The sequence below is a fragment of the Euprymna scolopes genome, unplaced genomic scaffold (genome assembly GCF_053919585.1).
Source record: "Euprymna scolopes isolate OS-2025 unplaced genomic scaffold, ASM5391958v1 sca1, whole genome shotgun sequence".
Lineage (NCBI taxonomy): Eukaryota > Metazoa > Mollusca > Cephalopoda > Sepiida > Sepiolidae > Euprymna > Euprymna scolopes.
The window spans coordinates 1,882,163-1,897,162 of record NW_027633102.1 but is presented as its reverse complement, the minus strand read 5'-3'; the positions used below and the strand labels follow the sequence as shown (position 1 = coordinate 1,897,162).

Genomic DNA, 15,000 nt, shown 5'->3' with positions numbered 1-15,000 from the left:
GCCCGCCGCCACCCCGACCCCGGAGCGAAGCACCCCGCAGAAAAGCCGCTTGAACCGCCGCCGCCAGAAAGACGACCCCCGCCGACGGTCCCCCGCCGTTTTTGGTCGACGCCACACTCCTGCCGCCCGACGGCGGACTCCCACCCGTATCGCTCTCCGACCCGCAACACACGCTCGCTTGACCGCGACCGCTTGACCGGAACACGCCGCCGCACAACGGACCGCCGCGGCCCCTATGCCTTCGCCGCAAAGCGCGAACGGAGCGAACGCTACAGCCCCGTACCGGTTCCTCGCTTCGCGCGGGCACGGCCCGACCGACCCGGTCCTCGGAGCCAATCCTTCTTCCGAAGGTACGGATCCATTTTGCCGACTTCCCTTACCTACATTGATGCCATCGACGAGAGGCTGTACACCTTGGAGACCTGCTGCGGATGGTGGGTACGGACCGACTCGAGAGCTGCGAAAACCGGACCCGGATTTTCCAGGGCCGCCGAAAGCGCACCGGACGCCGCCCGAGCCGCGGCGCTCTACAGGTACCTTTTCCGTATCTCCGGACGAGCCGATTCCACGGACATGGTCCTTTACGAAGAAGAGAGAACTCTTCCCGGGGCTCCCGGCGACGTCTCCGGGCTCGCTTGCGTCACCGCGGTTTCGCCCGGGAAGCGACGGGCGCCGCCGACATCGCTGCCGACAGCGTCGCCACCCCCGGGCCCTCTCCGAGTCCGGGTTCGGGAATATTAACCCGATTCCCTTTCGACGGGAGGCCGGCCGCTTTTTTTTTGTTTGGGCTTTTGATTCGATTCGATTCGATTCGCTTTCCTTTCACCTTTCATAACGGATCCGGCGCCTTTCGGGAAGACTTTCGCCCGCGTCTTAGGACCGACTGACCCGTGCTCGACCGCCGTTGGCACGGAACCCTTCTCCACTTCGGTCTTCGAAGGTCTCGTTCGAATATTTGCTACTACCACCGAGATCTGCACCCGCGGTCGGCTCCACCCGGGCTCGCGCCCTAGGCTTCCGTGCTCGCCGCGGCGCCCTCCTACTCGTCGCGGCATCGTTTCGGCGCGAAAGTTCATCGCTCCTCGCCGCGACGGTCCGGCATCGGTCCGTCGCTCCAGCGCCATCCATTTTCGGGGCCGGTCGATTCGGCAGGTGAGTTGTTACACACTCCTTAGCGGATTCCGACTTCCGTGGCCACCGTCCTGCTGTCTATATCGACCGACACCCTTTCGGGGATCTCATGGGCGTCGCGTTAGGCACCTTAGCCGGACGTTTGGTTCATCCCACAGCGCCAGTTCTGCTTACCAAAAGTGGCCCACTTGGCACTCGCATTCGAGGTGACCAACCGCCCAGCGAAGCGTGCTGGCGGCGGCGGCCGGATGGGTCGGCTCCGTCGTTCGGGAGAGTCGGCCCGTTCCACCCGTTCCGAGTTCGAGAGTAGGTCGAGGCCGTGAACGGCCCCGGGGCCTCCAATCGTTCGCTTTACCGGATGGAATTGCGACGATCGAGCGCCAGCTATCCTGAGGGAAACTTCGGAGGGAACCAGCTACTAGACGGCTCGATTGGTCTTTCGCCCCTACACCCGGTTCCGACGATCGATTTGCACGTCAGAGGCGCTTCGGACTTCCACCAGAGTTTCCTCTGGCTTCATCCCGACCGGGCGTGGATCGCCATCTTTCGGGTCCCTGGTCGCTCGCTACGCCAGAGTCGGCCGAGTCGTACTCGGAAAAAGGGGAAACCGACCCGGGGGTGATGCGCCCGCGCGCAGCGCCTAAACTCGACGACAAAATAGGACTAGTTCAAGCCGCGGGATCTCACCGATGGGCGGAAGGAGGATATGGAAGCTGGCGCCCGGCAATTCCCCTTTTTGGATGATGCGCCGGTCCCCTCTCGGGGAGGAGGGAAAAACAACCGCACGTCAGCCACGAGCCTTCCCTCTCCTATCTCTCTCGGGAAGAGAGAAAAAAGGAAAAGTTGCGGGCACCGCAGCAGCGACGGCGGAAGGCCGAAAACGCCGCGCCGGCGGGATCGGGCACGGCTCGGAGGCGGGTGAGGCGAGGAGAAGACGACGGCACGAGACCGACGACACCCCCCGACGACCCCCGGACGACTTTGCCACGACACCTCTCCCGATCGACGCCCTCCTACACGCTCTCTCGCTTTCGCTTCGCCTTCGGGGTTAGTCAGAGGTGGCCCCTACGACTCGCGAACGGCCAGGACTCCTCGGTCCGTGTTTCAAGACGGGTCGGGTGGGTTGCCGATGCACGTCGCTGACCCGGGGTGGCGGGCGGCTCGAGTAAAAAAGCGTCGCCGAGCGACCTCTCCGGAAACGGAAACGGGCGCGGGCGGGGTTGCCCCCGACAAGAACCCGAAACGTCGGCGAGGTGCGTGACGGCGAGGCCGCGCCAGTCCTATCCCGCCTCTCATCGCGCACGCGCCCGAGACGGTGGGGCGCCTAAGGAGCGACACACAGAGTGCGTCGCCCGCACGCGACTTCCGGCGGGATCAAAACGGACCGGCTCGCCACGTGTAACGGATCGTGTCAGATTTCCTCCGTTCCCGGCAGAAAGGGGCAGTTACGTTCGCGGGCCCGACGGCCGGTGGCCCCCGACTTCACAAGGTGGGAAGACGGGGGTTTTCAGGGTGATGAAACGCCTGCCGCCTACGGAAAAAAACCCGCGTGTTCGACCTGCACGCCGGGAACGGGTCGCGACGACGGACCGGAGGGGAAGTGCGTCCGGTGCCGGCCGCGCGGAGGTCGCGCCGAAGCGCCCGCGCCATGATTACGCCGAGCGATGATGAAGGGGACGGGTGCAGCGGAGTCGCGCGCGGAGGGAGCAGGAGGAAAGAAGAAGCGGCGGCGACGGATGCGGCGGGTTAGGGCCCGGCGGCAGCAGCGATCGAGAGGACGAGTCCCCTCCGTCGCAGCCAACCGACGCAGCCACCTACCGACGCCACGGTCGTCACCACGTTTCCCTTCCCGCTATCCACGCGGCCCGTCTCCTTCGTCGGCGACGCGGGCACAAAAGCTGGAACCGCGGGGAACGAGTCCCCCGCGGACACGACGAACGACGACCTGTGCCGCGACGGCCTCTCTTTCAAGAACACACATCGAGTTTGGGCTCGAGCCTAGGCAGCACCGGACTGAGTCCCCCCGCGATCGCGGTGAGCGGTCCCACCCGTTTACCCCTGGGCGGTTTCACGTTCTCTTGAACTCTCTCTCCAAAGTTCTTTTCAACTTTCCCTCACGGTACTTGTCGACTATCGGACTCGTCCCGGTATTTAGCCTTGGATGGAGCTTACCACCCGATTTGGGCTGCGTTCCCAAGCAACCCGACTCTCGGATCGAAGGCCGTCGCTCGCCGTCCGCACCGAATGGGCCTGGCACCCGCCGCGGGCGGCCCCGATCGAGGGAACTCCGAACTATGCGAGACGAAAACGAACGGCTGCCTTCGACCCATGCGCCACACGTCCCGAAGCCTTTTACTTGCGACGGGATTCGGCGTTGGGCTTCTCCCGGTTCACTCGCCGTTACTAAGGGAATCCCGGTTGGTTTCTTTTCCTCCGCTTAGCGATATGCTTAAGTTCAGCGGGTCGTCTCGTCCGAGCCGAGGGCGGCGGTTTTTAGTAGAGTGTGGTGTTTGGAGGAGAGGAATCTCGATCGGTACCCTCCGTGTGACGACGGCTGGCCGATATAGCGCCCGTCCGACCGAAAATGAAGAAGCCAACAATTAAAAAAAAGCCTGGGTCCTCCCCATCCGACGTTGCCTACGACGCGGCCACCTTTTTACGGTGCGACGGCCGTGCTCGTCGCGCTGCTCGAGGCGTCGCTGAGAGACACCTTCATGAGGCAGAGAGCGAGACGAGCAGGCGGCGCTTACGTCGGCAGTCGGTTAGGTCGGTGCTTTTTTTTTGTTTTGTTCTCCCTTCGGCTGCTTTCGGACAGACTCCTCCTGCTCCTCCTCCACAGTGTTTCTTCACGCGGTCGAAAAGGGAAAAGACTCCGCGGTCTGCCAGCGGGAGACGAAGGAGGAGGCCGGAGAGGGTTTTAAAAAAAAAAAAGACATTGAAAGGAGTCAATTCTTTTTTTATTTTTCTTCCCCCTCGTCACTCGCTCCTGCGACGTCCCGGTTACCACCGTGCCGAGGACCGGGCGGGCACGGGGACGGCAAGATGTCGTTTCGTTAACGGAGAAAGACATGTAACGTTCCGCCTCTCGACCGGACGTGGCCCCGAGACAAGGGATCTCGGGGCCGCAATGTGCGTTCGAGGTGTCGATGTTCACTGAGTCCTGCAATTCGCATCAGTTCTCGCGGCTGGCCGCGCTCTTCATCGACGGACGAGCCGAGTGATCCCCCGTCCAGGGTTCAGCACTTGGGTTTTTTTATATTAGTTTTTGTTTATATAGATTTAGTAGTGTGCGAGGAGGTCTGTGCGAGGAGGCGTGACGGCATTGCAATGTCGCGAGTAGTTTGTTTTTAGCTAGCGGCGGTGGCACAGCGGCTGCAAAAAAACAAAAAACGATAAAGCGGCGACAAGGCAAAGAAGAAGCGGCCATCACTTGCGGTGGGCGAAAAAACAAACAGGTGGTAAGACGCGGAAGCAAGCAAGAAGAGCTGGGGCTTTAAAAACCTCCGCGTCACCACAAATCTATCTCTCGCTCCGCCTTTTATAGGTTTGTTTGCGCGCATTCGAGGCGTTGACGCCGACAGACAGAGGAGGTAGGCCGGAAAACAACAAACCAGTCTCGAACGGGAAAACGGTAATGATCCTTCCGCAGGTTCACCTACGGAAACCTTGTTACGACTTTTACTTCCTCTAAACGATCGGGTTCGGTCGTCTTCTCCAGGCATCGAACGCCGAGGCGTAGATGCACGAGTGTCGTGACGGACACGTCGCGCACTGCCCGGCGGCGTCGTCGGCCAGATCCGAGGACCTCACCGGACCGTTCGATCGGTAGTAGCGACGGGCGGTGTGTACAAAGGGCAGGGACGTGATCGACGCGGGCTGTTGACCCGCGCCTACCGGGAATTCCTCGTTCACGGGGTTGGTTACAGGCCCCGATCCCTATCACGGGAGGTGGTTCAGAGGTTTCCCAACCCTCTCGGGCCGGGGCGAAGTCCCCGCTGATACCTCCAGTGTAGCGCGCGTGCGGCCCCGGACATCTAAGGGCATCACAGACCTGTTATCGCTCCGCCTCGTGTGGCTTTCTGCCACCCGTCCCTCTAAGAAGTGCGTGAGAAAACCGACCCGGACCCGAGCGCCACGGAGGACGCCGAGCCCGCCGTAAAAATCACTGACATCGGCGCACTAGTTAGCAGGCCGGAGTCTCGTTCGTTATCGGAATCAACCAGACGGATCGCTCCACCAACTAAGAACGGCCATGCACCACCACCCACCGAATCGAGAAAGAGCTATCGATCTGTCAATCCTACCGGTGTCCGGACCGGGTGAGTTTTCCCGTGTTGAGTCAAATTAAGCCGCAGGCTCCACTCCTGGTGGTGCCCTTCCGTCAATTCCTTTAAGTTTCAGCTTTGCAACCATACTCCCCCCGGAACCGAACTCTGGTTTCCCGCAGGCTACCCGCCGGGTCATGGAAGCGAACGCCGGCGGATCGCCGGTCGGCATCGTTTACGGTCGGAACTACGACGGTATCTGATCGTCTTCGAACCTCCGACTTTCGCTCTTGATCGAGGAAAACGTGCTTGCCACACGCCATCGCTGCAGTTCGTCTTGCGACGATCCAAGAATTTCACCTCTAACGTCGCAATACGAGTGGCCCCGACCGCTCCCTTCGATCATTGCCTCGCCGTAGACGGAGACCGACAGACGTAGACGAGGCCCTCTTCCATCATTCCATGCTTATCGTATGCAAGCTTGAACAGCCCGCTCTGAGCACTCTAATTTTTTCAAAGTGAACGTACCGGCCGCCGCGGACACTCGGTTAAGAGCACCCTTGGAGGAGAAACCGCCGACCGCAACACGCGCGCAGACAAGACACGAAGCAGGGACTCGGAGCGGACCGGGGGGTTCAAAAAAAAAGAGGAACGCGCGGAAAGGGAGAGGGAGAGAAGCGCGGGGGTCAGAGTGCGGGGATGCGAATGAACGCACCCAAACACACACACGTAGCACCCCCCCGTTAGACTACTCCCGGAACCGAACCGACGACCACTTGTTTTTTTTTTCCCGGATCCCGATCACGACCTCCTCGTCCACCTCGCCGGCAGGACCGCGTGGCGGGTATGCTAGCGGTTGACACCGGCGGAAAGGGCCGGGAATGCGAACGGACGACCAAAGTCAACGACGGACGATGGCGCCGCCGCCCCGGGGCCGCTTGCGCGACCACGAACCCGAGTTCGGACTACGAGCTTTTTAACCGCAACAACTTTAATATACGCTACCGGAGCTGGAATTACCGCGGCTGCTGGCACCAGACTTGCCCTCCGGTTGGTCCTCGTTAACGGATTTGAAGTGTACTCATTCCGATCGCGGGGCCTCGACAGAGTCCCGCGTCGTTATTTTTCGTCACTACCTCCCCGTGCCGGGAGTGGGTAATTTGCGCGCCTGCTGCCTTCCTTGGATGTGGTAGCCGTTTCGCATGCTCCCTCTCCGGAATCGAACCCCGATTCCCCGTTACCCGTAGTAACCACGGTAGGCACTTAACCGACCGTCGACAGTTGATAGGGCGGACCCTCGAGAGACCCGTCGCCGGGCGTGAAAGCTCGTGCGATCGACCAGTGAGTTATCCAGAGTCACCAAAGCGGAGCGCGCCGCCCTATGAGCCCCGCCACCGAACGGACCCGCGAGCGGGAACGCCGACGACGGGAGGACGGAATGACGCGCATCGGTCTCAGTCTAATATGTAGCGCCGCGACCCGGAACGGCCGACGCGGGTGCCAGCGCGCGAGGCGTGGCGACGACGGCGCGCCGACCGATCGCGGCCTGTGTCACATGTATTAGCTCTAGAATTGCCACAGTTATCCATCGCCTCCGAGGAGGAATACGGTCCCGAGGATTAGGTCCGGTTCCTGAGCCATTCGCGGTTTCGCCCGTTCTAATGCGTGGCGTGAACTTACACTTGCATGGCTTAAGCTTTGAGACAAGCATATGACTACTGGCAGGATCAACCAGGTATCGTTGGAATTTGGGACTTTGTTTCGACAGAACGACAGACCGACCGACCGACCGACCGACATAAGACAGACAACTACAACGACGGGCACGTGTTTATTTATTTTTCGAGGGGGTTCGCCGTCAGTAGAAGCGCGCTGCCCGCGCTGATGGCCTCTTTTTTGTTTCTCCCCTGACTTGGACCGAGACCGAGACTCAAAGAACGAAAGCGACCAACGTCGACAACAACAACGACAACGGCACCCTTGACAGCGATACATACGACAAACGACAAGCAGCACGACGGCAGTGCACACGGACATCGAGGGTCAAGGTGCAGACTGAACTCGCCGAGGTCGTCGTCATCGTGGTCGCCATCGATTCCGTCTCGTCGTCGTCGTCGTCAACGTCCACGTCACAGCCGGCCGAGAAGAGAGAACAGACGACAGCGTCGACAACAACAACATCGACAACGGCACCCTTGACAGCGATACATACGACAAACGACAAACAGCACGACGGCAGTGCACACGGACATCGGAGGTCAAGGTGCAGACTGGAATCGTCGAGGTCGTCGTCATCGTGGTCGCCATCGATGCCGTCTCGTCGTCGTCGTCGTCGTCTTCGTCGTCGTCGTCGTCGTCATCAACGTACCAACCGACCGAGACGAGAGAGCAAGCAACAACGTCGACAACAACAACGACAACGGCACCCTTGACAGCGATACATACGACAAACGACAAACAGCACGACGGCAGTGCACACGGACATCGGAGGTCAAGGTGCAGACTGAACTCGTCGAGGTCGTCGTCATCGTGGTCGCCATCGATGCCGTCTCGTCGTCGTCGTCGTCTCCGTCGTCGTCGTCGTCGTCGCCAACGTCAACGTCAACATCACAGCCGTCATCGGGGAGGAGCTGGACCAGGGCAGCGGCGGCGTAAATTTTCCCGTCACCTTCGTCGTCGCCTTCGTCGACCGACCGACCGACCGGCGTCGTGTTCGTGCTCGGAAAACCGAGGAGAGACAACGTGCACATGGCGCGTTCTCGCAAGCGGCTCCTCGGTCCGATTTTTTTGGGCGGCTTTTTCGAGCTTTTTTTTTTTTCTCACCCTTTCGTCCGTGCGACGGCGAACGTTAGGGGAAAAAAAAAAAAAAAAAAACGACAACAACGCGGCGGACCGGGCGAACAACATCGTCGACACACACGACATTGACGACCGGTCCCCCTTTTCACAATCGCATCGAGATAAAAACGAACGAGTCCGATTCGAGCACCGAGTCGCGAGCGGGAGGACTGTCGGTGCAAGTATCGATCACTGACGTGAGCGCTTCGCCGGACAGAGGATGGCTCATCCGGCAGCCGTGCAAATCGACGGTATGGGAAGAACGAACAAGAAGAGCAACGACTTGATCGGCGGCTTGGGAACTGCGGACGGTGAAAACGGGTTAATCGACTGCGACCACGACTGCTCGATCGATCTTCTTTGGCGCTAACAAAGGTGGAGGTGGCGCAAGAAGGGACTAGCGCTATCACCGTCCACGTATCAGAAGATGCGGCGGCAGACGTCGACGCTTATGCGTTGTCGGACGAGAAGTCGCTGCAGCACGTGTACCGCGAGCGGGACGTCCAAGGTTTTGCCAGACGGAAAGAAATCGGGTGTCAGCGAACGTTCACACGGCTGTGAGATCGGACGCTGACAGGAGTAGGAGGCGGCAGGCAGGCGGCGGTTACGGCGGCGGCGCCTGCTGCTGCTCATCCTCCTGTTTGCTGCGGCGACTTCCAGGACGGGAGAGCATCGAACAACGTACGTATGGTTACAAGGGGATCAGGATCTACATAGTGCATCCCCCGCGGCTATTTTTGTTTGTTTGTTCGCTCGTTCGTTAATTCGTTCGTTCGTTCGTTCGTTCGTTACAATGTACGTTTTTCCGTTCGACGGCGGCAGAGAGCGGCGGCGTTTCTCCCTAATCCGGAGGATTTATCGGTCGCACAGCGATGGGTCGTTCGGCCGATCATCGAAAGATTCGCAGGTAGTGGTTGAATGGCAGAACGGCAGCAACAACAGCGGCGGCTGAGAGCGGCGAACGCTGAGGCGGAAGCAGAAGCTGCAGCAAACGTATCGGCTAAACATGGTGGACATAGATATGGCTGACGACGCGGGTACCACGACGACTATGGAACCAGGAAAAGGAGCCGTTAGTTGTTCCAACATATCGTTCGACACGTCGAGCAGCCCTAGGTCCACGGAGAAGCACACACACGTACCACGTATTATAACCTAACGACGATGAGCGGGCGCACGGTTGGCAGGAACGAAGGCGGCGGATCAAAACAAGTTGGAGCGCGGCGACAGCGATAACGGTGACAGCCCTAGGCGGCGGAGATGCCACTTTCTGACGCCTTTGCGACAAGCCCGTAGAGACGTTCCGGACCACCACGAGGCAAAGAGTCGCTGCTCCGACGAACCGACACACCAAAGTGTGCTTCCTACCGAACATGTTTTATAAAACTTTCAAACTGGAAAACCCCAGAAATGGTGTTGGTATTCGTCCAGACCCACCTCCGACACCTGAAAATGGTGGTCAAAAAAAACGTCGATTATACGAAGCGACATTTCTGGTCGGCGATTTTCCAGTTTTACGCCTACTGCCACATGGGGATGTCGGTAGGCGTCGCAAAGTGCCTTCTCGACGCCTAGGCACACCAGGACTTTGTCATTTTTTTCCCCCTCGACATTCCTGGTCCGGTCTATTCCGATTTTACACCTACCGCCATGTGGGGGTGGCAGTAGGCGTCGAAAAGTGCCTTCTCGACCGCTAGCGACACCACTACTTTATCGAGCTCTGGAGGCCCGCACACCGACCCGGGGGCCGCGGAGTCGACCCCGGGGGCCTCCTGGCGTCGCCGCCGCTCACTTGGACGCCTTCCGCAACCTGTGGTCCCGCTCGGGGCCGCCGGGAGCCTCGCCGACCTGACCGGTGTCGGTAGGCGTCTGGAAGCGCCCGGCCGACCTGGACGAGGTCCCCCTGGCCCCCGGGGGACACCCCTTAGTTGGATGGGGGTGCTGTCCCGGGCACACATGCAACCCGCGGCCGCCTACCGACAGCCCCCTTCGCTCGATCGCTACTCCTTTCCAACATATGTCGGAGAAGCCGGGCGGTTGTGAAACCCCAGAAATGGTGTTGGTATTCGTCCAGACCCACCTCCGACACCTGAAAATGGTGGTCAAAAAAAACGTCGATTATACGAAGCGACATTTCTGGTCGGCGATTTTCCAGTTTTGCGCCTACCGCCATGTGGGGGTGGCAGTAGGCGTCGAAAAGTGCCTTCTCGACCGCTAGCGACACCACTACTTTATCGAGCTCTGGAGGCCCGCACACCGACCCGGGGGCCGCGGAGTCGACCCCGGGGGCCTCCTGGCGTCGCCGCCGCTCACTTGGACGCCTTCCGCAACCTGTGGTCCCGCTCGGGGCCGCCGGGAGCCTCGCCGACCTGACCGGTGTCGGTAGGCGTCTGGAAGCGCCCGGCCGACCTGGACGAGGTCCCCCTGGCCCCCGGGGGACACCCCTTAGTTGGATGGGGGTGCTGTCCCGGGCACACATGCAACCCGCGGCCGCCTACCGACAGCCCCCTTCGCTCGATCGCTACTCCTTTCCAACATATGTCGGAGAAGCCGGGCGGTTGTGAAACCCCAGAAATGGTGTTGGTATTCGTCCAGACCCACCTCCGACACCTGAAAATGGTGGTCAAAAAAAACGTCGATTATACGAAGCGACATTTCTGGTCGGCGATTTTCCAGTTTTGCGCCTACCGCCATGTGGGGGTGGCAGTAGGCGTCGAAAAGTGCCTTCTCGACCGCTAGCGACACCACTACTTTATCGAGCTCTGGAGGCCCGCACACCGACCCGGGGGCCGCGGAGTCGACCCCGGGGGCCTCCTGGCGTCGCCGCCGCTCACTTGGACGCCTTCCGCAACCTGTGGTCCCGCTCGGGGCCGCCGGGAGCCTCGCCGACCTGACCGGTGTCGGTAGGCGTCTGGAAGCGCCCGGCCGACCTGGACGAGGTCCCCCTGGCCCCCGGGGGACACCCCTTAGTTGGATGGGGGTGCTGTCCCGGGCACACATGCAACCCGCGGCCGCCTACCGACAGCCCCCTTCGCTCGATCGCTACTCCTTTCCAACATATGTCGGAGAAGCCGGGCGGTTGTGAAACCCCAGAAATGGTGTTGGTATTCGTCCAGACCCACCTCCGACACCTGAAAATGGTGGTCAAAAAAAACGTCGATTATACGAAGCGACATTTCTGGTCGGCGATTTTCCAGTTTTGCGCCTACCGCCATGTGGGGGTGGCAGTAGGCGTCGAAAAGTGCCTTCTCGACCGCTAGCGACACCACTACTTTATCGAGCTCTGGAGGCCCGCACACCGACCCGGGGGCCGCGGAGTCCACCCCGGGGGCCTCCTGGCGTCGCCGCCGCTCACTTGGACGCCTTCCGCAACCTGTGGTCCCGCTCGGGGCCGCCGGGAGCCTCGCCGACCTGACCGGTGTCGGTAGGCGTCTGGAAGCGCCCGGCCGACCTGGACGAGGTCCCCCTGGCCCCCGGGGGACACCCCTTAGTTGGATGGGGGTGCTGTCCCGGGCACACATGCAACCCGCGGCCGCCTACCGACAGCCCCCTTCGCTCGATCGCTACTCCTTTCCAACATATGTCGGAGAAGCCGGGCGGTTGTGAAACCCCAGAAATGGTGTTGGTATTCGTCCAGACCCACCTCCGACACCTGAAAATGGTGGTCAAAAAAAACGTCGATTATACGAAGCGACATTTCTGGTCGGCGATTTTCCAGTTTTGCGCCTACCGCCATGTGGGGGTGGCAGTAGGCGTCGAAAAGTGCCTTCTCGACCGCTAGCGACACCACTACTTTATCGAGCTCTGGAGGCCCGCACACCGACCCGGGGGCCGCGGAGTCGACCCCGGGGGCCTCCGCTTCTCGCCGCCGCTCACTTGGACGCCTTCCGCAACCTGTGGTCCCGCTCGGGGCCGCCGGGAGCCTCGCCGACCTGACCGGTGTCGGTAGGCGTCTGGAAGCGCCCGGCCGACCTGGACGAGGTCCCCCTGGCCCCCGGGGGACACCCCTTAGTTGGATGGGGGTGCTGTCCCGGGCACACATGCAACCCGCGGCCGCCTACCGACAGCCCCCTTCGCTCGATCGCTACTCCTTTCCAACATATGTCGGAGAAGCCGGGCGGTTGTGAAACCCCAGAAATGGTGTTGGTATTCGTCCAGACCCACCTCCGACACCTGAAAATGGTGGTCAAAAAAAACGTCGATTATACGAAGCGACATTTCTGGTCGGCGATTTTCCAGTTTTGCGCCTACCGCCATGTGGGGGTGGCAGTAGGCGTCGAAAAGTGCCTTCTCGACCGCTAGCGACACCACTACTTTATCGAGCTCTGGAGGCCCGCACACCGACCCGGGGGCCGCGGAGTCGACCCCGGGGGCCTCCTGGCGTCGCCGCCGCTCACTTGGACGCCTTCCGCAACCTGTGGTCCCGCTCGGGGCCGCCGGGAGCCTCGCCGACCTGACCGGTGTCGGTAGGCGTCTGGAAGCGCCCGGCCGACCTGGACGAGGTCCCCCTGGCCCCCGGGGGACACCCCTTAGTTGGATGGGGGTGCTGTCCCGGGCACACATGCAACCCGCGGCCGCCTACCGACAGCCCCCTTCGCTCGATCGCTACTCCTTTCCAACATATGTCGGAGAAGCCGGGCGGTTGTGAAACCCCAGAAATGGTGTTGGTATTCGTCCAGACCCACCTCCGACACCTGAAAATGGTGGTCAAAAAAAACGTCGATTATACGAAGCGACATTTCTGGTCGGCGATTTTCCAGTTTTGCGCCTACCGCCATGTGGGGGTGGCAGTAGGCGTCGAAAAGTGCCTTCTCGACCGCTAGCGACACCACTACTTTATCGAGCTCTGGAGGCCCGCACACCGACCCGGGGGCCGCGGAGTCGACCCCGGGGGCCTCCTGGCGTCGCCGCCGCTCACTTGGACGCCTTCCGCAACCTGTGGTCCCGCTCGGGGCCGCCGGGAGCCTCGCCGACCTGACCGGTGTCGGTAGGCGTCTGGAAGCGCCCGGCCGACCTGGACGAGGTCCCCCTGGCCCCCGGGGGACACCCCTTAGTTGGATGGGGGTGCTGTCCCGGGCACACATGCAACCCGCGGCCGCCTACCGACAGCCCCCTTCGCTCGATCGCTACTCCTTTCCAACATATGTCGGAGAAGCCGGGCGGTTGTGAAACCCCAGAAATGGTGTTGGTATTCGTCCAGACCCACCTCCGACACCTGAAAATGGTGGTCAAAAAAAACGTCGATTATACGAAGCGACATTTCTGGTCGGCGATTTTCCAGTTTTGCGCCTACCGCCATGTGGGGGTGGCAGTAGGCGTCGAAAAGTGCCTTCTCGACCGCTAGCGACACCACTACTTTATCGAGCTCTGGAGGCCCGCACACCGACCCGGGGGCCGCGGAGTCGACCCCGGGGGCCTCCTGGCGTCGCCGCCGCTCACTTGGACGCCTTCCGCAACCTGTGGTCCCGCTCGGGGCCGCCGGGAGCCTCGCCGACCTGACCGGTGTCGGTAGGCGTCTGGAAGCGCCCGGCCGACCTGGACGAGGTCCCCCTGGCCCCCGGGGGACACCCCTTAGTTGGATGGGGGTGCTGTCCCGGGCACACATGCAACCCGCGGCCGCCTACCGACAGCCCCCTTCGCTCGATCGCTACTCCTTTCCAACATATGTCGGAGAAGCCGGGCGGTTGTGAAACCCCAGAAATGGTGTTGGTATTCGTCCAGACCCACCTCCGACACCTGAAAATGGTGGTCAAAAAAAACGTCGATTATACGAAGCGACATTTCTGGTCGGCGATTTTCCAGTTTTGCGCCTACCGCCATGTGGGGGTGGCAGTAGGCGTCGAAAAGTGCCTTCTCGACCGCTAGCGACACCACTACTTTATCGAGCTCTGGAGGCCCGCACACCGACCCGGGGGCCGCGGAGTCGACCCCGGGGGCCTCCTGGCGTCGCCGCCGCTCACTTGGACGCCTTCCGCAACCTGTGGTCCCGCTCGGGGCCGCCGGGAGCCTCGCCGACCTGACCGGTGTCGGTAGGCGTCAGTCAAACTTGCTTAAGAGGCAAAGCCTCCTCACACCTTAAGAGAGTCACAGTTAGTCCCGCCGTTTACCCGTGGTCGTCGTCGGGGGTGCCGGTCGGTGTGTTTCGGCGTGTTTCTTTCTTACTTTAGCTCGCTCCTATAAGCTAACTCAGCAGCCCTGCTAAAATCAATTTATCATTATTTTCAATCTATCGAAAATCTTAATTTATTATTATTTTCCAACTATCGAAAATCTTAATAGAGTTGGGGTTTTTTGTTTGTTTTTTTTTTTAAATTCCATTGTAACAACAGACAGCCAGCCAGCAGCATGTGGTGTCGGTAGGCGTCTGGAAGCGCTTGAGGAGGCAGAGGAGTTGGCAAGCTCGCTAAACTGCCCGCTGGTGTGGTGGTGTCGGTAGAGGCGTCTTGAATATACCCGGTCGCTCGATCGACGACGACGACGGCTAGGTGGCCGAGGAGGAGGACTACCTACCTACCTAGCCGAATAGCCGTGGTAGTCGTCAGTCAAACTTGCTTAAGAGGCGGCAAAGTCCCGCCGTTTACCCGTGGTCGTCGTCGGGGGTGCCGGTCGGTGTGTTTCGGCGTGTTTCTTTCTTACTTTAGCTCGCTCCTATAAGCTAACTCAGCAGCCCTGCTAAAATCAATTTATCATTATTTTCAATCTATCGAAAATCTTAATTTATTATTATTTTCCAACTATCGAAAATCTTAATAGAGTTGGGGTTTTT

At 60.5% G+C, this 15,000-nt stretch overlaps 2 non-coding genes and 1 pseudogene across 2 annotated transcripts in view; all 3 read right to left on the bottom strand.

Annotated features, from left to right (window-relative positions):
* Nucleotides 1–3,617, bottom strand: part of LOC145273620 (large subunit ribosomal RNA) — a 5,728-nt gene extending 2,111 nt beyond the window's left edge. Inside the window, exon 1 of the ribosomal RNA XR_013866441.1 lies at nucleotides 1–3,617. This exon is cut by the window's left edge and continues 2,111 nt beyond it. This is a non-coding gene — a ribosomal RNA (large subunit ribosomal RNA).
* Nucleotides 3,618–4,210: 593 nt separating this feature from the next.
* LOC145273351 (5.8S ribosomal RNA) lies at nucleotides 4,211–4,368 on the bottom strand. Its single transcript, XR_013866344.1, has one exon. It is a non-coding gene; the product is annotated as a 5.8S ribosomal RNA (ribosomal RNA).
* A 395-nt stretch (nucleotides 4,369–4,763) lies between these two features.
* Nucleotides 4,764–7,134, bottom strand: LOC145273466 (small subunit ribosomal RNA; annotated as a pseudogene).
* Nucleotides 7,135–15,000: the final 7,866 nt, after the last annotated feature.